Consider the following 23,523-nt stretch of genomic DNA (forward strand, 5'->3'; position numbering starts at 1 on the left):
TTTAAATATTTTGATTGTGTTAATAGTATCTGGAAAGAGAATAGGTTTTTATAAATTTTGAGCTATGCAAAAAGCAGAATCTAACAGAGACCCTGAGAGAGGGGGTTAGAAATGCTTGACACTCAGAGTTTGCTTTCTAGGCATACCGTCAGACTTTGCTTTTTCCTCTGTCCTCCTGTAATATTACACGTCTTCATGTTAAGTGCTAGCGTTGTCAGAGGAGCACTCAGAATAAGTAATGCTGCTCAGCGAGTCACAAATGGAATCCATGTCAGCCAGTGTCGTGAAATGGATCTATAACTGGCTTTTTGTCCCTCAATTTGAGATGATCTAATTCAATTTCTATGATTTATGGCTTGAGAGAAGACACTTTCTGTCCCCCTCCTGAATTTTATTGTTTCTCTCTTACTCCCAAATTTCCTGAGATCTGAAGGAAATTCTTTTCTGAAGGCAAACTGGAGCCTATTGCCACTGCCTAGCATTAATTATAATCACTTTGTTTTACGACGGCTCCTAACACAAGAGATCTGAAGTATCACTGAAACTAATCTACGTCTTTGGTATTGAGATGCGATTTCTTCTGTAGGAAAACCCGATGGGTTTTTTTAGACAATGGCTGTGCAAATCATGAGGACGGTGTGAAAGTGATGGGCTGCTCTGATTGCCGACATGAACTGCTAATTTAAAGATGATGGACTGGGCCTCCCTGGTGGAGCAGTGGTTGAGAACCCGCCTGCCAATGCAGGGGACACGGGTTTGAGCTCTGGTCCAGGAAGATCCCACATGCCACGGAGCAACTAAGCCCACGTGCCACAACTACTGAGCCTGCACTCTAGAGCCCGTGCTCCACAGCAAGAGAAGCCACCACAATGAGAAGCCCGCTCACCCCAACGAAGAGTAGCCCCTGCTCGCCGCAACTAGAGAAAGCCTGCGTGCAACAATGAAGACCCAATGTAGCCAGAAATAAATAAATAAAATAAGTAAATTAAGAAAAAAAAAGATGATGGACATAGTGCTCAAGTAGCTACCATAGTGGACAATGTCCAGCCTAGATACCTCTACCAGGTTGGCACAGCATCCCTTTTTCCAAAGAATTGCCCTTGGCTATCAGGAGCCTCTTTGTGGGAGGTTAATGTCTTCTCCACCCAGCCTGTAGTAAAGGATTGACTTTTAAAAGTCAAAACTCCGTGCTTAAAGGGGTACACCTCTGCAGGGGCCTCCCCTCCTCCACTCTTCATCGCTCCTCTTCCCCAGCCTGCTTCCCTCACCTCCTGACAGCTCTTTTTTTTCAAGTACATCCTTGGTAAATCACATATCCCTGAATTCCGGTCTCAGGCTCTGCTTCAGGGAGCTCAGCCCTTCTCCCAACCTTATTATTTGAAGACATGGTAAATGCGAGAGGTGGATAGAGAAAGGTGCTCATCCTCTTATGTGCATGCAGTTGATTTGCCCATGGCTGCTTCTCAGAATGCTCTCGCAATAAATAGATCCCATTTTGATGACTGCATCTGACACGTCTGTAGACACAAACAGTTGTTTGAGTTCCAACTTTCTCCAGTTCTGAGATGATCTTAAATATTCTCACCCTAAATCTTGGATTTATTGTCTTGGGATAGCTTATGTCACCAAAATTCTTGAGTCATAGAACTGTTCTCTATTTGTTCGGCTGAGAGCATTTTGCCAGATCTTTCATTCTTGAGCCTTCCATTGTAGTCATAGGTCCATGGTGTTTTTGATGACTTGGAAACAGTCTTGGGCCATCTGGGCGCCTCTTGCTATTCCTTTGTGGGAGGTGCTCTCTCCCTGCCTCTTTGCCAAATCAAGTCCCTCATCACATGGAAACCACACTCCTAAAACCTTGTCTGAGGGACGCTACCCTTCTCTGCTACTCCAGCCATTCCTGCATCCATCTGACATCCATCCTTATAATTCCACAGAACTATGCCCAAACTTAAGGCACCTATAGCTTTGCTTTATTTAAAAATTTAAAAAAATTGTGATATAATGTACATAAAGGGCACACATCCTAAGTGTGTAGTATGATGAATTTTTACGTATGTTTTTCCCCAGGAAACTACCACCTGGATCGAGATCTAGAACATTTCCTGCACCCTGTGTGCCTTCTCAATCTGTTATCATCCACCAGCAGTAAGAGGCAACCACTCTTTGACTTCTAATAATAGATTAGTTGTGCCCAGTCTTGAACTTCATATAAATGGAACCATCCAGTATAGATCTGTTCACTTTCACTTGTTAAATACATGTGAGGTTCATCTACATTGTTTGTTCTTTTTCTTTTAACAGCACTTGTTGTTTGTTTTTATGTCTTACTATTCTTTATGTTTTGCCCTGTATTCCCTTTTACCTTGCATACCTCTTAAAGTACAGGCTGTGTCTTTTATATATTTAATGTATAAACATATTGTGGACATTTAAAAATATTACACAGGTGAATGCTGACTAGATTCCGGTTCATATGACTACTTAGTGAAAGCAAGCTTTTGTCTTCTCTCCCTGGTTGCATGGCATGTGTCATTGAAACAGTTGTATCTGGGGCTGAAGCATGTTTTACTGTAAGAATAATAGCAGTAATAAATATTTATAGGACCTTTATCTGAGGGATTCAGAGTGATTTGCAGTTTCTAGTTTATCTTTTCATTTTCTTGTAGAGTTTGGCAGGAAAGCCATTGAGGTTCTTTTGCCGATGGGTAAACTAAGATGTTCTGAGGTTAAGCCACTGACCCCAAGTCCTAGAGAACATTAGTGGCAAAACTGATGGTATAATCTAGTTTCAGCTTACTCTCTCTCTTGGATTCAATCCCAGGCAGCTCTCATCCCTGGCAAGTGTTTTAGGATTATTCGCATGGAAAGAGATATATTAGTATAACCACAAATATCAGGAGAGGTTTAAAGTTTTGGAATTCTATCATTATTTGAGTTCTTATTATGGTGTTGTCTCATTCTATGTATGTTTAAGGGTTGATGGCCTGTCTTTAAATGTATTTTGTCCTCTACCTTTTGTGTTGCTTTTTATAAGTGTTGCTTCTACATAAATCAGATATAGGATATCATAAATTAACATTCACCAATACATGCATTTGGAACTTTTCCACGTAAATAACATACAACAGTCACTTTTCACAGGAAAAGTTTGAAGACACAGGGGCTAGAGAAGTGTATGTACAAGTTTTGAGAGGACTTGTGAAACAGTTTAAAGTCAAATCCATCTCTTCCTTTCTTGCCCTAAGGTTGGATTTTGTTTTTATTGATGTTGTTTCATCTGTGCTTTGTTGTGCAGGAGAGGAAAAATATCTTTCCCTTCTACCTTTCTGGATTTTGGCTGGGACCCCTATAACAAAAGACAGATGAACAAGAGAAAAGCATAGACACTTATTTCATGTAAGTTTTATGTGACATGGGAGCATTCATAAGTGAATGAAGACCTGAAGAAACCGTTAATCCTGAGTGTTTTTACCCCAGGTTTGATGAAGAGTGGAGAGTTGTAAAATGTGATAGGACATAGGGGTATGAGTTAAGGGTGGTAAATGGGGGGAACTTGGTGAGGTTCAGGTTACTCTCAGCATCCCTCCATCTTTGGAGGTAAGGATGCTCCTTTCCTCAGGGTATTTGGGAGGGCATCTCTCACATGACCATCTTATTACCTGCTTTGGGGGAAGGTCAGAAAGTCCTTCCTGCACCTGCTGTTCTCAAATTCCTTCAGCTTAAACTACCCCATACGCCAAGGTGCCATATTTTGGGGTAGCACGTCCTGAACCCCGTCATTTGATATACTGAAAGCTCTTGATATCTTCAGCATTTCATTGCTTCTATATAAATGGACTGAAATGGGAATGTCTCCCAATTTTTAACTTCTTTCCATTTTTCTTAACCAACCCAAATGCATGACTGGGATAGTTGTAATTCTTAACTTTTAGGGGGATTTAACGAGAAGCTTTAAGAATAACAATATAATATGGCAATTGATCCCCTGACTTTGAGATCTGTTTAAGTGTTTCTGATTCCTCAAGCTCAAATCATGAAAGTACTGAACTAATGAATAAATAACTATTCTTGCAAACGCACACACTATAGTGATTAACAAACGATCTGGTGATGGCACATATTAAAATTCAGGTAATTATGCTCTTTCTCTGCTTTGAAAAGAGCTCAAAATGCTATGTAGGCACTGAGTCCAGGAAGGAAAAGGCTTTACAATCTACTTTGTTCATGAGATGCTGTAGCAATAAACAGAACTGCTATTCTGGAAGCATCTGTTAAGCCAATTACATGGCAAATTTTCAAGTTCTAGAATGGGTGGATTGCAATTGGTGAAAAATTTGGTAACCAAGAGAAGACAGGATCTAGAGAAGAAGAGGGCAGGTGATGAACAGAGAATGTGTGGGCATGATCTTGATGCTGTCTATGTTTTATTGAAACCTGCAAATTAGACACTTTTACGTGAAATATTCTTTTTTTCTTCACATAACAGTTCCCAAGCAAACAGTTAAAGTGGTTTCAGGTGATTAAAGCAATATAGAAGATTAGTTTTCTTATGTATAATCACCTTTGCTTCTCCTTTATTGATGAAAAGAGCTTTTCTCAGTGGGTTGTGTCATCTATTTTAGATGTTGCCTGATCTTGTTTTTTAAATGGAAATCAGCTTTTTAATCTTTTTTAATGTAAATTTGATAGCCTGTACCAGCAATTATTCTGCTTTGTTGCAGCTCCCTCTTTAGAACTGTCTCTGTTTTATGTTTAATTGTCCTAATTGTCCAAATTTGAATAAACCTGGAGAACAGCAATGGAGATCATTACTTGTTTTTAAATTTACAAAACGGTTTAAGCGCTCCTTCCTGAACTTCTCTTTAGTTCTTTACACTGTTAATTATGATCTGGCAGATTGGAAAACCTTGTTATTTTCCCCAGAGCTTCTACTCCAAATTATAGGTTTGTTTATTTTTGTTTTACTGCTGTATATCAGACTTCTCCTTCTTATGAACATGATAAAAAAGCTCATCAGAGAAAATTTACATTCACTTTTTAATCAGTACAGGATTTGAACAAGGGGGTATCTACATGAAGAGGTACATTCTGTACTCTTAGAGGATGGAACCAGTAACTATAGTCCAGGAAAAGGAATTAATCCATTTCATCTATCCATCTATTATCCATCCATCATCCATCCATTCATCCATCCATCCATCCATCCATCCATCCATCCTTCTAGCTTCCAATCTATCCACCCACCTATCCATCCATCTAGCCATCAATTTTTGGAGGGCTTGAACTGGATGACACATCAATTCAATGAGATTATGTTCTGATTTTAAAATTTTTAGAAAATAAGTAGATTAGATTCTAGGTCAAAACTGACTGAATATTAAAGTTGATTTGGGCATAATTTAATTGGAGAAAAAAAAACAAAAGAAGATAACCAAAGGAAGTCTTATCTCTGTTTATGGAGGTTCTTGCAGCTTGTGGTTTTATGCTTTGGTTCAGATCAAGGCCTGGGTCAGGAGACAGTGCACTTGATTTAGCAATTGAGCATGAGGCTCATCTGTGTCCACACATCTATGTTCCACACAATGTCTCTAGCAAGACATTTCTTTTCTGTCACCATGCTAACGAGAAGTCACCTTCACAGGCTCACTCAATACCTAGAGACACTTGGAATGAACAAGGAGGTAGGTAAATTTTTGGTCAATCTGGAGTGCTGATTGGGCGGCATCAGATATCAGTGAGAGAAATCCTTCATGTAATATAGGCAGTCACATATAGATACGTAGATAACTAGCTTAACTGATTTTTGTGGCTAGAATTACCTAAGGAGACAGAGCCTTGGGATGACCTTGGGCAAGACACTAAAACTCTCTGAGGTTAATTTCACCCCCTCCCCACCCCCATGGGGCCAGGGGAAGGAGTAATTTTCCGGGGTGCAATATATGGAGAACAGACCAGCGTCTCAGTATTTTAAAGAAGCTCCATTATCATACACAAGGGCAGATCAAATGAAAATGAAATGTTCTCTCATAGCATCTCCAAGTTTCAGCAAGTGAATTCTAGTCATGCTTTGTATTCACAGACAGGAAATGTCTATTCAGAGGGAATGAATAATAGATAACTACTTTCTTTGCTTTACACCTAGTTATAATTCTACAACTAACATAATTTTAAATGAGTTCCCTTCCTCCCAGGGATGTTTCATATTCGAGTTACATACTATAACCTCAAAACTCAACAGCGTGAAAAATCAAACAGCTGGGGAAAATGTATCTTTAATTTTCCCACCAAGTTACCACCCCCTGCCCTCTTGCTCCAGATTATCTGTCTAGTTCTTAGGCAAATGGTATATTCTAAGTCCCTCTACTCTCATAAAGATGATGGACCCCAGCCAATCTTAACTCCAGTTTTTCAGATCCAGTTTTTATTTGCTGGGGTTTAAAACCAAGGTTTACTCTCACAGTGGTATGTTAAATACCTCATTTGCTGAATCATACCGGAAATAAATTAAACAGAATTGTGTTTGAAATTGCATGTAGTGTTCATTTTTAGTGTTATATAGTTCACGAGTAGTAATTTATGTTTAGTAGGAAGTAGTAATAAAAACAGCCTGGTTTATAAGAATCGTAGATTATCTTGTTCTATAGAGTATATTAATTGTAAGAAGAAAGGGAATCAGGGTCAAAGAATAACAACGTAGACTGGGAGGAAATCAAAGGCATAATTTTATTAACGGTTCATTAAAGAAGTGAGGGAACAACGGTTCTGAGAGATGCAGTGACTTGTTCAAGGTCACACAGCTGGTTTGCTCCAGAGTTGGCCCCAAACCTCACAGTTTTTGGCGTCTGGTCCAGCACTCTTTCCATCACAACATGCAGCCTCTTAGTTTGTTGGTTTTGGGTCAGAACTATAATTAACACAGGGCAGGAAGCCTAGATTATGAAAAAGTTGGGAGGGGAAATCTAATGAAAATCAAGCTTTTATGAAAGTCGTAGGCAGTCAACCTGTTCTATGATATATTCGTGGTGTCCAGCTGCAAGTGGAGTTTGGCGAGTGGCTCTTCTTTCCTCTTTGACCTCCAGGTTCTCTTCCTAAACAGGTGATTTAAGAGTCTACAGTTAGGGCTTCCCTGGTGGCGCAGTAGTTGGGAGTCTGCCTGCCGATGCAGGGGACATGGGTTCGTGCCCGGTCCGGGAGGATCCCACATGCCATGGAGCGGCTGGGCCCGTGAGCCATGGCCGCTGAGCCTGCACGTCCGGAGCCTGTGCTCTGCAATGGGAGAGGCCACAACAGTGAGAGGCCTGTGTACCGCAAAAAAAAAAAAAAAAAGAGTCTACAGTTAGTGCAGAAATTCTAGCAGAGTGAAAAAAGTAATACAGCAATAAATAACTATAAACAAAAAAGTACAAAAATAGTAAAAAAATTACAGAAGAAAGTAATATAGTAAGAATATAGTACTTTTTATACTATATACTTAATATAGTACTTTTTAATAATATAGTACTTTTCCCCAAGAATTCTGATGTGACGTGATGAAGCAAAGGATGGGGAAGCACGCATTCCCCCTGACAAAAAGTTTAGCCATTCCCCAGAAGTTTAGCCATGACAAATTAGGAAAAGTAGTGTTTGATGTCAAATGATAATATAAAAGTATGGCAGCTTGACAACCAAGATGGCACGAATACAAAAGGGGCAGGATTTAGGACTCTGATGGAGATCCACTGGCCACTCAGGTGGCATGAGCATGGGATGCAGCAGAGCCCTAAGGGATTGGAAATGAACACCAAGCCCACACAGAATCCTATTTAAATATATACACACAAGTATAATATGTATATGCATATATATGCATACAGATATGCACATGGGTTTTTGTTCCCATTCCACAGGGTGGGATTCATTAGTTATATTTATAATATCCATTGATAAATAACATCCCCAGGAATTGCTTGGGATGCCAAATGGATCTCATTAGCAATTACAGTCAAGATGCTAGGAGAGGCAGGCTAAGAAGTACCTCTTACAGAATGGCTCATTCCTCCCAGGTTGGGATATCCATTACCCCTTTCTTCATCCCTACCTACTAATAACCAGTGTCTTCTCACAAGATCCTGGTCTACTGACTCTTCTGTCTTGATAGACACTCTTGGAGAAGGTCCTATGATTATGTTATGTCTGTTAACATCTGTATAAAAATTATTTTCCAATATCTCTGTTCAGTGGTGATTTGTGGGGAGGGAGACCATGATGAGGCTGATGTATGGCCCTAGTGACACAATCTCTCAGGGGATCAGCTCATTTGAGTCACCATATTAGAGTGAGGACGCTGAGTGTTTTAAGTACTCCTAGACATGATCATTCTTGTGGTTATTGACTCACGTGATCAATTTCAGTTAACAGAATGTCATCATTTTAATTTATATTTATCAATATATATTTATAATTTTACATTTATGTATTAATTTATAGTTATATTTTAATTTCTACTGAATTATTTGCATTCTCTATCCTGTAATGTCCCTTCCTGATATCAACTTACCTGGAGGTGAATTTAATCAGAATGCTGACTGGTGAGCATAGAGTGAAAATTGCTTTGGGAGGAAGTTTTATGTAAAATCTAGAAAAGCCCGATGAAATATCCATACTCCACAACTGAATAGATGATTTGATGACCAGATCATGGAATCTCAATATTTGGTACTCTTTTACTATCAAAAGTATGAGTTCCTTTGGAGTGGAGAAAGTGGTGAGGAACAAAATTGATAAGCTATAGCAGAATGGTCCCCAAAAGATGTCCAAGCCCTGATCCCTGGAGCCTGTGAATATACTTTCCTGTATAACAAAAAGGATTTTGCATCTGCAGCTAAGATTATGGCCATGGATTATCCAAGTGGGCCCAGTGTAATTCCACAAGCCCTTCAAAGCAGAGAAGATTCTCTGGTTGGAGTCGAAGACATGTGGTAGAATCGGAGACAGGAAAGGGAATCAGAGAGATTCCGAGTGTGAGGAGGGTTTGAAGTGCTGCTGCTTGTACTGAGTGTAGGAACCACCTATGAGGCCTGAAGAGAGGCCTTCAGGAGTGAAGGACAGCCCTTGGCTGAGAGCCATTAAGCAAACAGGGCCTCAACCCTGCAACCCCAGGGAGCAAAATTCTAACAACTTGAATAAGCTTGTGGGCAGATTCTTCCCTAGAGCCTCCAGACAGGAAAGCAGCTCGGCCCACACCTTGATCTGATCTGTGAAACCTAGAGCAGAAGAACCAGTTGAGTCATGCTCTGCCCAGACTTCTGATCCATAAAGTTGGGAGATAATGTTTTGTTTTGGTGTTTTTTTTTGTTTTTTTGGTTTTTTTTTTGCGTTACGCAGGCCTCTCACTCTTGTGGCCTCTCCCGTTGTGGAGCACAGGCTCCGGACGTGCAGGCTCAGCGGCCATGGCTCACGGGCCCAGCCGCTCTGCGGCATGTGGAATCCTCCTGGACAGGGGCACGGACCCGTGTCCCCTGCATCGGCAGGCGGACTCTCAACCACTGTGCCACCAGGGAAGCCCTGAGGGTTGTTTTAAGCCTTTAAATTTGTGGTAATTTGTTGCTTTAGCGGTAGAAAACCAAAACACTATGTTAGTATGTTTAAGTTCCATCTAAGAAAAATCATCTGAGAAAAATCATACAGTTGTGCATGTGAACACACACCCCAAAACAGAATTCAAAGGAAAAGGACAGTGAAGCACGAGGTAGGTCATTCAAACACCAACTGTTACCTGTAGGATAATGAAAAGTAAACATCTGGTTCTTTGCATAACTGTGATCAAAGGAGCATAACGTGTTTTGCATACATTTGGAGGAAAACCAACTGCATCAGGATTTTCATCAAGAGAAGATTGTACAGGTGTCAAACCAGGGTCCAGGACACTGAACCACTCCCTATGTTATAATGACAAGGAGGTAGATGTACAAATCTAATCTGGGTACGTAAGTAAGCAGTCATAGAGTGCCCAGCAGAAGATACAGACCACCTCAATCGACATCCTGGGTGGGAACCATGGTGAAGTCAAAAGAAAGAGGAAAGAGAGAAAGACTTTTCTCTGGGCCCACTTTTTATGCTTCTCTCTCATTTTCCATTGACACACTTTTGCCGGCCTTTCCTCCTGGTTCCAGTGTTGGGCATATGATCCAGGGCTGACCCATCCATATATTTTTTTCTCTCTTGCCATAGGGATTGGTTCAAGATGTGGCCAAAAAAGCAGTCCAAAGAGCACCAGAACTTTTCTGGGAAGAGTTGCAAAGGCTCTCTCTCCACTGGTGTCACTAAACTGGTAAGATGAATGCTCAGATTGTTGGGGGTTCTCTCGCCATCTGTGGGAAGAGCATACCTGGGAATGAAGTCAACACAGACAAAGCAGAACTGAGAAGATGGGGCAAGACAGATAGCTGATTTTTTGAGCATGTAGATCCAGCTGAGCCTCTGGATTTTACTCTGGACTTTTTCAGTTGCTTGGTTCTTAAGTAATTCGGGGTGGATTTTTGTCCCTTGACATACAAAGAGTTCTGGTAGAACTGTTTCAGTTACCATGTCACTGCAGATGATTAGCAAATGTTATTACCTATTATCCCATTTCAAGTTGCCTTTAGAGTATCTACACTGGAGGCAACATTGACACCAAGATTTGAATGTGTTTAAAACTGAGCTCATCATGACCTTTACTCCTCTCTGACCATTCTTTATGTCCCCTTGGCCACACCTCTTTTTCTGTTAGGGTTAGAGACATGGGAAGGGAGCCTGTTTCTACTAGTAAGCATTTCTTTACTCCTGCTTCTGTTAATGGCTCTCCCCTTCTTTGGGTATCTGCTTGTCCCACACTCCACATGGGTTCGGTGGCTCTTCCACCCAGAGTTCATGCACTACCCTTCTGGAAACTATAATGGACCCAAGGATGGGCACGTGACCCAAGCTAGTTTTTAATACTTGCACCTAAATAGTCCTGACAAATAAATTGTCTGCCATCCCCTCCTCTGCCTACCTCCAGTCAGCCTGCTCCATTCTCAGATCCTATAATTTTGGGAGTTATTTTTCTATTTCCCTTTTTTTCTTTTCATCTAAATTGACAACACTTTTTTCCTAATTATACAAGAAATAAATGTTTAATGTAGAGATGTAGAGCATATAAATAGGTATATGACAGAAAATGCAATTCACTGCCTCTAAGGGTTCATAGATTGGGCCCACCTGATAATCTATATCCATAACCTTAATTACATCTGCAAAGTCCCTTTTGTCATATTTGTCATAGGTAAACAGATTCACAGGTTCCAGGGATCAGGTCTTGGACATCTTTGGGGGGGCCATTCTGCCTGTTATATATAGCTTATCAATTTTCTTCCTCATCAGTTTCTTCACCGCAAAGGAACTTTTGATGGTGGTAGGGTACTGAATTTAGGAATACCATTGTCTGATCATCAAAGCAGTGTATTTGGCTGTGGAGTAGGGATACTTCATTGGGTTTTTCTAGAGTTTGTATAGAACATCATTCCAAAGTAATTTTCAATCTATGCTCACCAATCAGCATTCTGATTACGTTTGCCTCCCAGGTAACTTGGTATCAGGAAGGGATTTCCCAGGATAGGAAACACAAATAATGGGGTCAGTAGAAGTTAAAATATATGTTAAATATAAGTGTAAAATAATAAATAAAGTATAAATATAAACTATAAACTATTTCTATAACTATAATTATATTACATAAAATTTTAATCTATAATTAGGCCATTGGCCTAATATGCTGACATTTTAGTTTATTTCCTTTAAGTTAGTTTGCTTATGTATTCACCTATTTATTCAATTTTATTTTGATTTATTCTTATCTGATGCAATCAGAGCTCAGTGGTTGGTCAGTTCATTACAATATTCAGTTAACTTGATGTAATGGAAAGTAAATTAGGTTTACAGTAGGAAGATCTCAGTTACTTTGAGCAAATTATTTAAGTGTTACATGGTAGAAAGATCCTGGGGTTTGGAGCCAGAAGATTCTCGGTTTATATCCAGCTCTGGAACTTTCTGTGTAGCCTTGAGGCAAGTAACAACTAACTGAGCAAATGAGCATCAGATTCTTTGTCTATGAAATGGGGCTAAGGATACTACCTGGCAGTGTTGCCACCTAAATCAGTGATAATGTGAGCAGAGAAGATATTATTATGCCTGACACATAGTAGGTACTCAGTAAATGGTAGCAATAAGTAACCTTACAGTCTTTCATCTATCTTTTGATGTAGGGCTAAGGTCTTTTCTTTGAGCCTGAGTCTGCTGTGTGAAGGCTGCAAAGTCTTTCTTGCATTGAACACATCCATAATAGGCTACAGTTTCCCATTTTAGGCTGTTTAAAGTGGAGTGAGAACTTAGAGCAAAGCAATCTGAGTCAAGAATTCTAGAATTTTATTTATTTTCCCCTATTCTTTTGTGATGTTTTCCACATCTAATTGATAACATTTCCCCCAATAACCTTCCTTTATTGAGCCTTTCCAATGATTCAGTCAAGTTTTTATAAAAACTCTCCTCACAGACACACTTCACTGGTTTCCATAGTTGAATAGATTACATGATTACAATAACAAATACAAGTGGCATTAACAGGTTTGGGAAAGTAACTGACTTTAGATAAGGATAAAGGAATTCAATTTAGAGTAGAATCACAGAGTCTCTTAGAGAGGAGTATACCAACACAGGCTCATTCACTCATTCATTTAATCTTTATTTAGTGACTACTACATGCCAGGCACTGTTTGCCAGACACTACTATATGCTGGGCACCTGAGGATACAGAAGTGAACAAAGCTGACAAAAACCTTTGCCCTTCTGGGGTTTCCATCTAGTGCTAGCAGACAGTGTCCTGGGACATCAGTCAGCACATTTTACAGAGGGATTAATGCCATCAGTTAATGAAACAAGTTGGTCATTTAAAAGCCCTCTTTCAGTATTTCTGTATTTTCCCTTTCTTTAAATACTCCTGCTTAACTTGAAGTGATTTCAAACCCTCATTCTCCTTTATACCTTATGTCTTTTCTATTGTCAACTTCTCTCAGGTTTTTTTCTGCAATGTTTCTTGACAAATAACAGTAAAGAATCACCTTATGAATCTCTCTACCCCAAATATTTTCCTTTTCAATGCATCACATGAGTAGATGCTAGAGTCATAGTCTTTGGGAAATATATTCACCATCACACTCTGAAAGAGAAGGCTGGTTTCATGGGCATTTGACCTGTGTATTTACACAGGCCTCAGGCTCAGAAGAGCTCCACACTTGGTTTAATGCTCTCCTGTCAGTCTTGAAATTTTTAATAATTTTTGAACAAGGGGACCCACATTTTTGTTTTGCTTTGGGCTCTGAAAATTATGTGACTGGCCTGCCTAAAGATCCTTATTTTCTCACTCTATTAAATCCAAACTCCTCTGCCTAGCCATTAAGGTGATTGCCCACCTTCCCGTCTCAATAACCTCTTATTTTAACTTCTCCTTGATGGAATCTTTGTTTGAGATTAGCCAGACCTGCTGCCCTTGCATAAAATCGGCTCACTTCTGCAACTGTGTTGTGGCTTAAACAGCTCTTTCTGATGGGAAGGGGCCCTGTGTTTTCTCTGCTCCAACCTGAATCTCCAAACCTTTGTAATCTGACTCAGAACTCCCCCCCTCCAACCTGAGTTTGTTTCCTCGCAGTATTTATGTAATTATGAATTTAAGCTTTCTAATAAAATAACCATAATAGCTACTCCACCTTTAGTGTTTACTGTGGGTCTCCCTGGCACAGAACTAAGTGCTTTGCATTCATTATCTCGTCTTTACATAGACTTCTGTGTTCTCTCTTCAGTGTGGGGTATGCTTATTCAGTAAGGTCTGACTCTCTATGTAGACCACGTTTTCTGAGCCCACGGGTCATGTCTTCCGCATTCATTTGCACTCTCTCGGCACCATGCACATGGTGTTGGTGTAGTGCCAGGTCTCTGTGCCTGTTGCCAATTGACTGACAAAATGTTAATAAAAGCTAAAAGTATAAAGTATTGCACTTCTTTCATCTACTGATTTTTTTGCAGCTAGCTGTATCCTAGGAAGACTTTGCTGGCCTGAGGAATTTAAAAAGTGGTCTGTATCATAACTTGAAGTAATTGTTCTTGTGATTGAAACTAACAACTATATAATGCCTGCCAGGCATAATGTCAAGACATGATTTGATTTCAGGTTAAATTTGCAGCTAAGTTGATTTTGCAAAACATGCCCACATGTGCTCAGGCCGTATGAATGTCCTCCCTACCTCCATTCACCCACAAAAGTGCACTTGTCCATAGAGCTGGATATCCTTCACTTGTTGGAATATTTGACCCTGTGCATTTAAGGCTGAGGCTTCCAAGACTCATTAGAAAAAATTGTTGTTGATCAGTGTCTGCCAAATGTAAAATGCCATATTCAGATGCCTTTAGGACGTCCATAAAAACAGCCAGAAATAGGGCCATGGTATTTATCAAGTCAAGGGAGACTCATGCCTAATAACAGTGAGTTGTTTTATGCTATTAAGAAATGAGCAGACCTGTCAGGAAAATGTTCAACATAAGCTAATGTCAAACTTGCTGGAATAACTTACACACTGTGGGGTTCCCATCTGTGAAGTCGCTGGGGAGGTGGCTGCTTCCATGTGATTCTTCAGGTTTGTCAGTTAAATTAGATACTCAAGGGCAAAACCAACAGACAGGGGCACTGTGGGATGCTCCTGGAGGATTCAGAATCCATAAGCCATGAGTAGGTCCCATTCACAATTTTGTTCATGCTGATACTAGGGGTCCTATCAATTTTATAGGAAAGCAAGGGATAAGAGAGCAAGCCAGCAGGTCAGCCCTCTTGAGACTATCAGTGGCAATATGCCCAATGCATATTTTGTATGACTGGAGAGGAGGGAATGGCTTTATTTTGTTTTCCGGTAGGCAAGTCCCAGAATATTATGTTGAGAAAAAAGTTGGTAGGTTTTTAGGAATTAGATGTCTTTGCTGTACCAAGCCAGGCTACTATCAAGAAAGTTATATTTATAAGAAGCTGATCGAAGTTTTACTAATATTTCCCCATGACACACTGATCTGAGGATAAAACTAGGATACAATAACAAAAAGAGGAACAAGTTTCTGTTTTGACCTCCTTTAGCAACTGTAAGGAAAGCAGCCATTTCATATGTTCTAGTTTATTTTTCTCCCTCTTTTTCATTGCCTTCCCTCTCCTCGCCCTCACCATTCTCCACTAGAGGGCCTTCAGAAGATCATGGGTATGGAGTAAGGATATCCTGCCTATGAAAATGTAGAAGGTATATTAACATAGTACTCGATACCGTCTCAACCCACATCCCCTCCTCCCACCAATACTGATCTAAAGTCTTCGGACCAACTTGGTAAGGCTCAACTCTTTCTTCTTTTAGGGTAAGTTATTTCCCAGGAAGTTCCTTGAACCTTAATGAAAAAAGGCTCCTGGTGAGTTTACTCCATTAGTCCCCAGATCCAACCCCAGATCCAGGTATGTCTGGATTGTAGGATGAACACTGAGTCAACTGAGAAAGCTCCACTGCACCACAGCAGGATAGCATCTCCATGGCTTCAAGATTTAAATGTCAGATGGTGGAAATCAAATATTGTCAGGACAATCCCAAGTATTTTCCCTTATGATCCTCAGAAGCAGGCCCTGAGACAAGGAGTCAAGTAGAGATGATATTTTTGAGAGATGAGCCTAGGAAACACTGGCAGTGGAGTGAGTAAGTGGGACAGGAAGGAACGAGGCCAATAAAGGGGGCATTACCAGGCTAGTCATCACTTTGGGTAACTGGAGCTTGTTCTGCCTAGGAACCCTGGAAGACAGTGTAGAATATACCTCAGAACTATCCCAACTGAGAGTTGAGGAAGTTGGGATATGTATCCACCAAATACTCTCTGTCATTTGTTGATTCCAGGGGCATCAACCCTCAAGCACTTCAGGCTTGTCCTGTAGGAGACCCATCTCTTGAAACCAGAAAACCTAAGTATAGAATTGCAGATATTTGCAGTTGGCATCCTTTGATGTGTAGAGGTGAGTGGATATGGATAGGCACTGACCCAGCCTGTTATTGCGAGTGGGAAGCAGAGTAATTAATAATCAAGTTCAGCAGAAAAGCCACTTTTTGGTGGTTTTCCTATCAGTGCATTAACAAAGTTCATCTCAGACAAAAGAAAAATGGGAGACTGGCAAGGGAAAACTAAAATACTTATAGTTTATATAATTTCTGCAAGGTAACTAACACTCAACTTGCTGTTGGGTAGGTGTGCAGGAAGTTTTAGCAAGAGAAGAGAAAACTGATCGGCAGATGGGCTCAAAGAAATCTGATTGTACAATATACTTTGAAATTATCCATTGTGGACTTAATCTCTTTGCACAAACCCAAGAGTCCTTTAGCTAATTCCTTTCCCAATGAAGGAGGCAATCAATGTTCTTTCACAGGAGAAAATTACTAGAGAGCCTAGTATGTGTTTTGATGCCCTAATGAGGCACTATGAATTACCCAACCCAAACCAATTAAGTTTTAGCCCAGATAGAGGGCTACTGAGGAGATGAGGACACAGCATGCATTTAGGACAGAATTAAGTGCTCCCATAGCCTGGAAACATGCTTGGGGGAAAGCCAAACCTTGTAGGCTCTCTGCCGTCCTTAAAGCTGGCAGTAAAAATGTGATCCAGCTCAATGTTAGCTTTTGACGATTTTGCTTCTTTGGCCTTAAATTTAAAAAATGTCTGTAAAACATAAAATATGTTTTGAACATTACATAAGGCTATTAAGGGAGGGTGAATCATGAAAACCTGGTATGCCAGAGACAATAAAGTAAGCGAAATGAACTACCGCTGACTAGCTGCTTGACCTTGGGCCAGTTCCTCAGTCCTTTCTTGTCAATCAAATAGGAAATTATAGCCCAATAGTGTGGTTTTGGATTGCAGCTCAATAAGCAAGCTCTAATCTCTTGGTTATGCCTTACTGTACAATGGGAAACCAAGCACTTATTTTCATTTTAATGTGATCTGTTCCAGTGGACTGTGACTTCCTAAAGCACCCGCCACAATACCTAGCTTGGCTTAGGGACTCAGGAGCTATGTGTTGAATAAATGTGAAATGAATAGTGGAAAAAGTTATTTCAAATATTATGGTGCACCTAGAAATATGTGAATAAACACACCATCAACACAAATAACTGTTTTAAAAGGAATGATGAAATTTGAATTTTTATACAGTCCATGTACATCAGTGGGGCAGAGGAAGCATAGCAGGAGGGTTTCCATTAGTGAGAAGTGTGTTGTGTGGTGACTGAGACACAGCCTTTGGAGTCAGGCAACCCTGGGCTGGAATCCTGGCTCTGCTACTTGCTAGCTATGTGTCCTTGTGCAAGTTACTTTACTTCTCTGGGCTTCAGTTTCCTCTTCTGGACTTTATAGTTTGTAATAAGGATCTTGTAACCTTGCAACATCTAGAAGGGCTTGAGGAACAGTATATTACTTAAAAGAGCTCAGTCCAAGATGCTCATCGTACATACACACAAAGTCCAAAGAGAGGTGCAAAACTTCTCCTCTGGTGAGATGGGGCTGGGAGATGCTCTCCTCAGCTCCTTGCCTGGGTGGGCAAGTCAGGCTCTAGGGCTGGCAGAAATCCTCATTTGAGGGTCTCAGCGAGTACCCCAGTCAGAGTGCTGCAGCTGAGCGGAGTGGCTGCTTGGGACTACTGCTTGGGGGCTGCAGAAAGACTTGTTGGAATCTGACAGGTTATCACTTTGGGATCATTGGCCAGCTGCTCCTGACGTGGCCACATGAAGGCTCAGACTGTCCCAGTCTCTGAACTGAAGAGATCAAACACGATTAGCATATCTCTCACCACCATGAATATAGGTATTTCAATGAAGAGTACCAGGAGGACATCTACAAATCCCAGACTGGCATGTGCAAGTTCTAAGGAATGGTGGAATAATCCAATATACCTGGGTGACCTTTTGAGACAACTGAGACAGATCTACAACAGGGCAGTGGCAGACACCCAACTCATAGCCCATCTTCTCCAGCCATGTGGCTGACAGGGTCTTGGTGCTCTGGCCAGCTCTCAGGCCTGAGCCTCTGAGATGGGAGAGCTGAATTCAGGACATTGGTCCACCAGAGACCTCCAGGCCCCACGTAGCATCAATCGGCGGGAGTTCTCCCGGAGATCTCCATCTCAATGCTAAGACGCAGCTCCACTCAATGACCAGCAAGCTCCAGTGCTGGACACCCCATGCCAAAAAACTAGCAAGACAGGAACACAAAACCTCCCATTAGCAGAGAGGCTTCCTAAAATCATACTAAGTTCACAGACACCCCAAAACACAACACCAGATGTGGTCCGGCCCACCAGAAAGACAAGATCCAGCTTCATCCACCAGAACACAGGCACCAGTCCCCTTCACCAGGAAGCCTGCACAACCCACTGAACCAACCTTACCCACAGGCAGACACCAAAGACAATGGGAACTACGAACATGCAGCCTGCAAAAAGGAGACCCCAAACACAGTAACTTAAGGAAAATGAGAAGACAAGAGAAATACACAGCAGATGAAAGAGCAAGATAAAAACCCACCAGACCAAAGAAATGAAGAGGAAATGATCAGTCTACCTGAAAAAGAATTCAGAGTATTGATAGTAAAGATGATCTAAAATCTTGGAAATAGAATGGAGAAACTACAAGAAACGTTTAACAAGGTCCTAGAAGAAGTAAAGAACAAACAATGATGAACAACACAATAAATTAAATTAAAAATTCCTCTAGAAGGAATCAATAGCAGAATAACTAATGCAGAAGAACGGATAAGTGACCTAGAATACAAAATAGTGGAAATAACTACCGCAGAGCAGAATAAAAAAAAAAAAGAATGAAAAGAATTGAGGACAGTCTCAGAGACCTCTGGGACAACATTAAATGCACCAACATTCAAATTATAGGGGTCCCAGAAGAAGAAGAGAAAAGAGAAAGGGACTGAGAAAATATTTGAAGAGATTATAGTTGAAAACTCCCCTAATATGGGAAAGGAAATAGTCAGTCAAGTCCAGGAAGCACAGAGAGCTCCATACAGGATAAATCCAAGGAGAAACATGCCAAGACACATATTAATCAAACTATCAAAAATTAAATACAAAGAAAAAATATTAAAAGCAGCAAGGGAAAAGCAACAAATAACATACAAGGGAATCCCCATAAGGTTAACAGCTGATCCTTCAGCAGAAACTCTACAAGCCAGAAGGGTGTGGCAGAACATATTTAAAGTGATGAAAGGGAAAAACCTGCAACCAAGATTACCCTACCCAGCAAGGATCTCATTCAGATTCGACAGAGAAATTAAAATCTTTACAGACAAGCAAAAGTTAAGAGAATTCAGCACCACCAAACCAGCTTTACAACAAATGCTAAAGGAATTTCTCTAGGCAGGAAACACAAGAGAAGGAAAAGACCTACAATAACAAACCCAAAACAATTAAGAAAATGGTAATAGGAACATACATATCTATAACTACCTTAAATGTAAATGGATTAAATGCTTCAACCAAAAGACACAGACTGACTGAATGGATACAAAAACAAGACCCATATATATGCTGTCTACAAGAGACCCACTTCAGACCCAGGGACACATACAGACTGAAAGTGAGGGGTTGGAAAAAGATATTCCATGCAAATGGAAATCAGAAGAAAGCTGGAGTAACAATTCTCATGTCAGACAAAATACACTTTAAAATAAAGACTATTATAAGAGACAGAGAAGGACACTACATAAAGAACAAGCGATCAATCCAAGAAGAAGATATAACAATTGTAAATATTTATGCACCAAACATAGGAGCACCTCAATACATAAGGCAAATGCTAACAGCCATAAAAGGGGAAATCGACAATAACACAATAATAGAGGGGACTTTAACACCCTCTGTCATCAATGGACAGATCATCCAAAATGAAAATAAATAAGGTAACACAAACTTTAAATGACACATTAAACATGATGGACTTAATTGATATTTATAGGACATTCCATCCAAAACAACAGAATACACTTTCTTCTCAAGTGCTCATGGAACATTCTCCAAGATAGATTATATCTTGGGTCTCAAATCGAGCCTTGGTAAATTTAAGAAAATTGAAATTTATCAAGTATCTTTTCCAACCACAACACTGTAAGACTAGATATCAATTACAAGAAAAAAACTGTAAAAAATACAAACACATGGAGGCTAAACAATACACTACTAAATAACCAGGAGATCAATGAAGAAATCAAAGAGGAAATAAAAAAATACCCAGAAAAAAATGACAAAGAAAACACGACAACCCCAAACCTATTGGACTCAGCAAACACAGTTCTAAGAGGGAAGTTTATAGCAATACAATCCTACCAGAAGAAAGAAGAAACATCTCAAATAAGCAACCTAACCTTACACCTAAAGCAATTAGAGAAAGAAGAACAAAAACCCCCCAAAGTTAGCAGAAGGAAAGAAATCATAAAGATCAGATCAGAAATCAATGAAAAAGAAATGAAGAAACAATAGCAAAGATCAATAAAACTAAAAGCTGGTTCCTTGAGAAAATAAAATTGATAAACCATTAGCCAGAGTCATCAAGAAAAAAGGGGAGAAGACTCAAATTAACAGAATTAGAAATAAAAAAGGAGAAGTAACAACTGACACTGCAGAAGTACAAAGGATCATGAGAGATTACTACAAGCAACTATATGCTAATAAAATGGACAACCTGGAAGAAATGGACAAATTCTTAGGAAAGCACAACCTTTTGTGCTTTTCTAAGCACAAGCCCTGAAATTGAAACTGTGATTAAAAATCGTCCAACAAACAAAAGCCCAGGACCAGGTGGCTTCACAGGAGAATTCTATCAAACCTTTAGAGAAGAGCTAACACCTATCCTTCTCAAACTCTTCCAAATTATAGCAGAGGGAGGAACACTCCCAAACTCATTCTATGAGGCCACCATCACCCTGATACTAAAACCAGACAAAGATTTCACAAGAAAAGAAAACTTCAGGCCAATATCACTGATGAACATCGATGCAAAAATCCTCAACAAAATGCTAGCAAACAGAATCCAACAGCACATTAAAAGGATCATACACCATGATCAAGTGGGGTTTATCCCAGGAATGCAGGGATTCTTCAATATACGCAAACCAATCTATGTGATAAACCGTGTTAACAAATTGAAGGATAAAAACCATATGATCATCTCAATAGATGCAGAAAAATCTTTCTACAAAATTCAACACCCGTTTATGATAAAAACCCTCCAGAAAGTAGGCATAGAGGGAACTTACCTCAACATAATAAAGGCCATATATGACAAACCCACAGCCTACATCATTCTCAATGGTGAAAAACTGAAATCATTTCCTCTCAGATGAGGAACAAGACAAGGTTGTTCGCTCTCACCACTATTATTCAACATAGTTTTGGAAGTTTTAGCCACAGCCATCAGAGAAGAAAAAGAAATAAAAGGAATCCAAATTGGAAAAGAAGAAGTAAAACTGTCACTGTTTGCCGATGACATGATCCTGTACATAGAGAATCCTAAAGATGCTACCAGAAAACTACTAGAGCTAATCAGTGAATTTGGTAAAGTAGCAGGATACAAAATTAATGCACAGAAATCTCTTGCATTCCTATACACTAATGATGAAAAATCTGAAAGAGAAATTAAGGAAACACTCCCATTTACCATTGCAACAAAAAGAATAAAATACCTAGGAATAAACCTACCTAAAGAGACAAAAGACCTGTATGCAGAAAATCATTAAGTCACCAATAAAAGATATTAAAGATGGTACAAATAGATGGATAGATATACCATGTTCTTGGATTGGAAGAATCAACATTGAAAAATGACTATACTACCCAAAGCAGTCTACAGATTCAGTGCAATCCCTATCAAACTACCAATGGCATTTTTCACAGACCTAGGACAAAAAATTTCACAATTTGTATGGAAACACAAAAGCCCCCAAATAGCCAAAGCAATCTTGAGATAGAAAAACGAAGTTGGAGGAATCAGTCTCCCTGACTTCAGACTATACTACAAAACTACAGTAATCAAGACAGTATGATACTGGCACAAAAACAGAAATATAGATCAATGGAACAGGATAGAAAGCCCAGAGATAAATCCATGCACATTTGGTCACCTTATCTTTGATAAAGGAGGCAAGAATATACAATGGAGAAAAGGCAGCCTCTTCAATAAGTGGTTCTGGGAGAACTGGACAGCTACATGTAGAAGAATGAAATTAGAACACTCCCTAACACCATACACAAAAATAAACTCAAAGTGGATTAAAGACCTAAATGTAAGGCTAGACACTAAATACTCTTAGAGGAAAACATAGGCAGAACACTCTATGACATACATCACAGCAAGATTCTTTTTGACTCACTTCTAGAGAAAGGGAAATAAAAACAAAATAAATGGGACCTAATGAAACTGAAAAGCTCTTGCACAGCAAAGGAAACCATAACCAAGATGAAAGGCCAACCCTCAGAATGGGAGAAAATATTTACAAATGAAGCAACTGACAAAGGATTAATCTCCAAAATATACAAGCAGCTCATGCAGCTCAATATCAAAAAAAAAAAAACAAACCAGCCAATCCAAAAATGGGCAGAAGACCGAAATAGACATTTCTCTAAAGAAGATTTACAGATTGCCAACAAACACGTGAAAGGATGCTCAACATCACTAATCATTAGAGAAATGCAAATCAAAACTACAATGAGGTATCACCTCACACCAGTCAGAATGGCAATCATCAAAAAGTCTACAAACAATAAATGCTGGAGAGGGTGTCGAGAAAGGGGAACACTTTTGCATTGTTGATGGGAATGTAAATTGATACAGCCACTATGGAGAACAGTATGGAGGTTCCTTTAAAAAGTAAAAATAGAGCTACCGTACGACCCAGCAATCCTACTACTGGGCATAGACCCTGAGAAAACCATAATTCAAAAAGAGTCATGTACCACAATATTCATTGCAGAAGTATTTACAATAGCGAGGACATGGGAGCAACCTAAGTGTCCATCGACAGATGAATGGGTAAAGAAGATGTGGCACATTTATACAATGGAATATTACTCAGCCATAAAAATAAATGAAATTGAGTTATTTGTTGTGAGGTGGATGGACCTAGAGACTGTCATACAGAGTGAAGTAAGTCAGAAAGAGAAAAATACCGTATGCGAACACATATATATGGAATCTAAAAAAAAAAAAAAAACTGTTCTGAAGAACCTAGCAGCAGGACAGGAATAAAGATGCAGATGTGGAGAGTGGACTTGAAGACATGGGGAGGGGGAGGGGTGGGCTGGGACGAGGTGAGAGAGTGGCATGGACATATATACACTACCAAATGTAGAATAGATGGTTGGTGGGAAGCAGCTGCATGGCACAGGGAGATCAGCTTGGTGCT

The sequence above is a fragment of the Hyperoodon ampullatus genome (assembly GCF_949752795.1).
Source record: "Hyperoodon ampullatus genome assembly, chromosome: 8".
Taxonomy (NCBI): Eukaryota; Metazoa; Chordata; class Mammalia; order Artiodactyla; family Ziphiidae; genus Hyperoodon; species Hyperoodon ampullatus.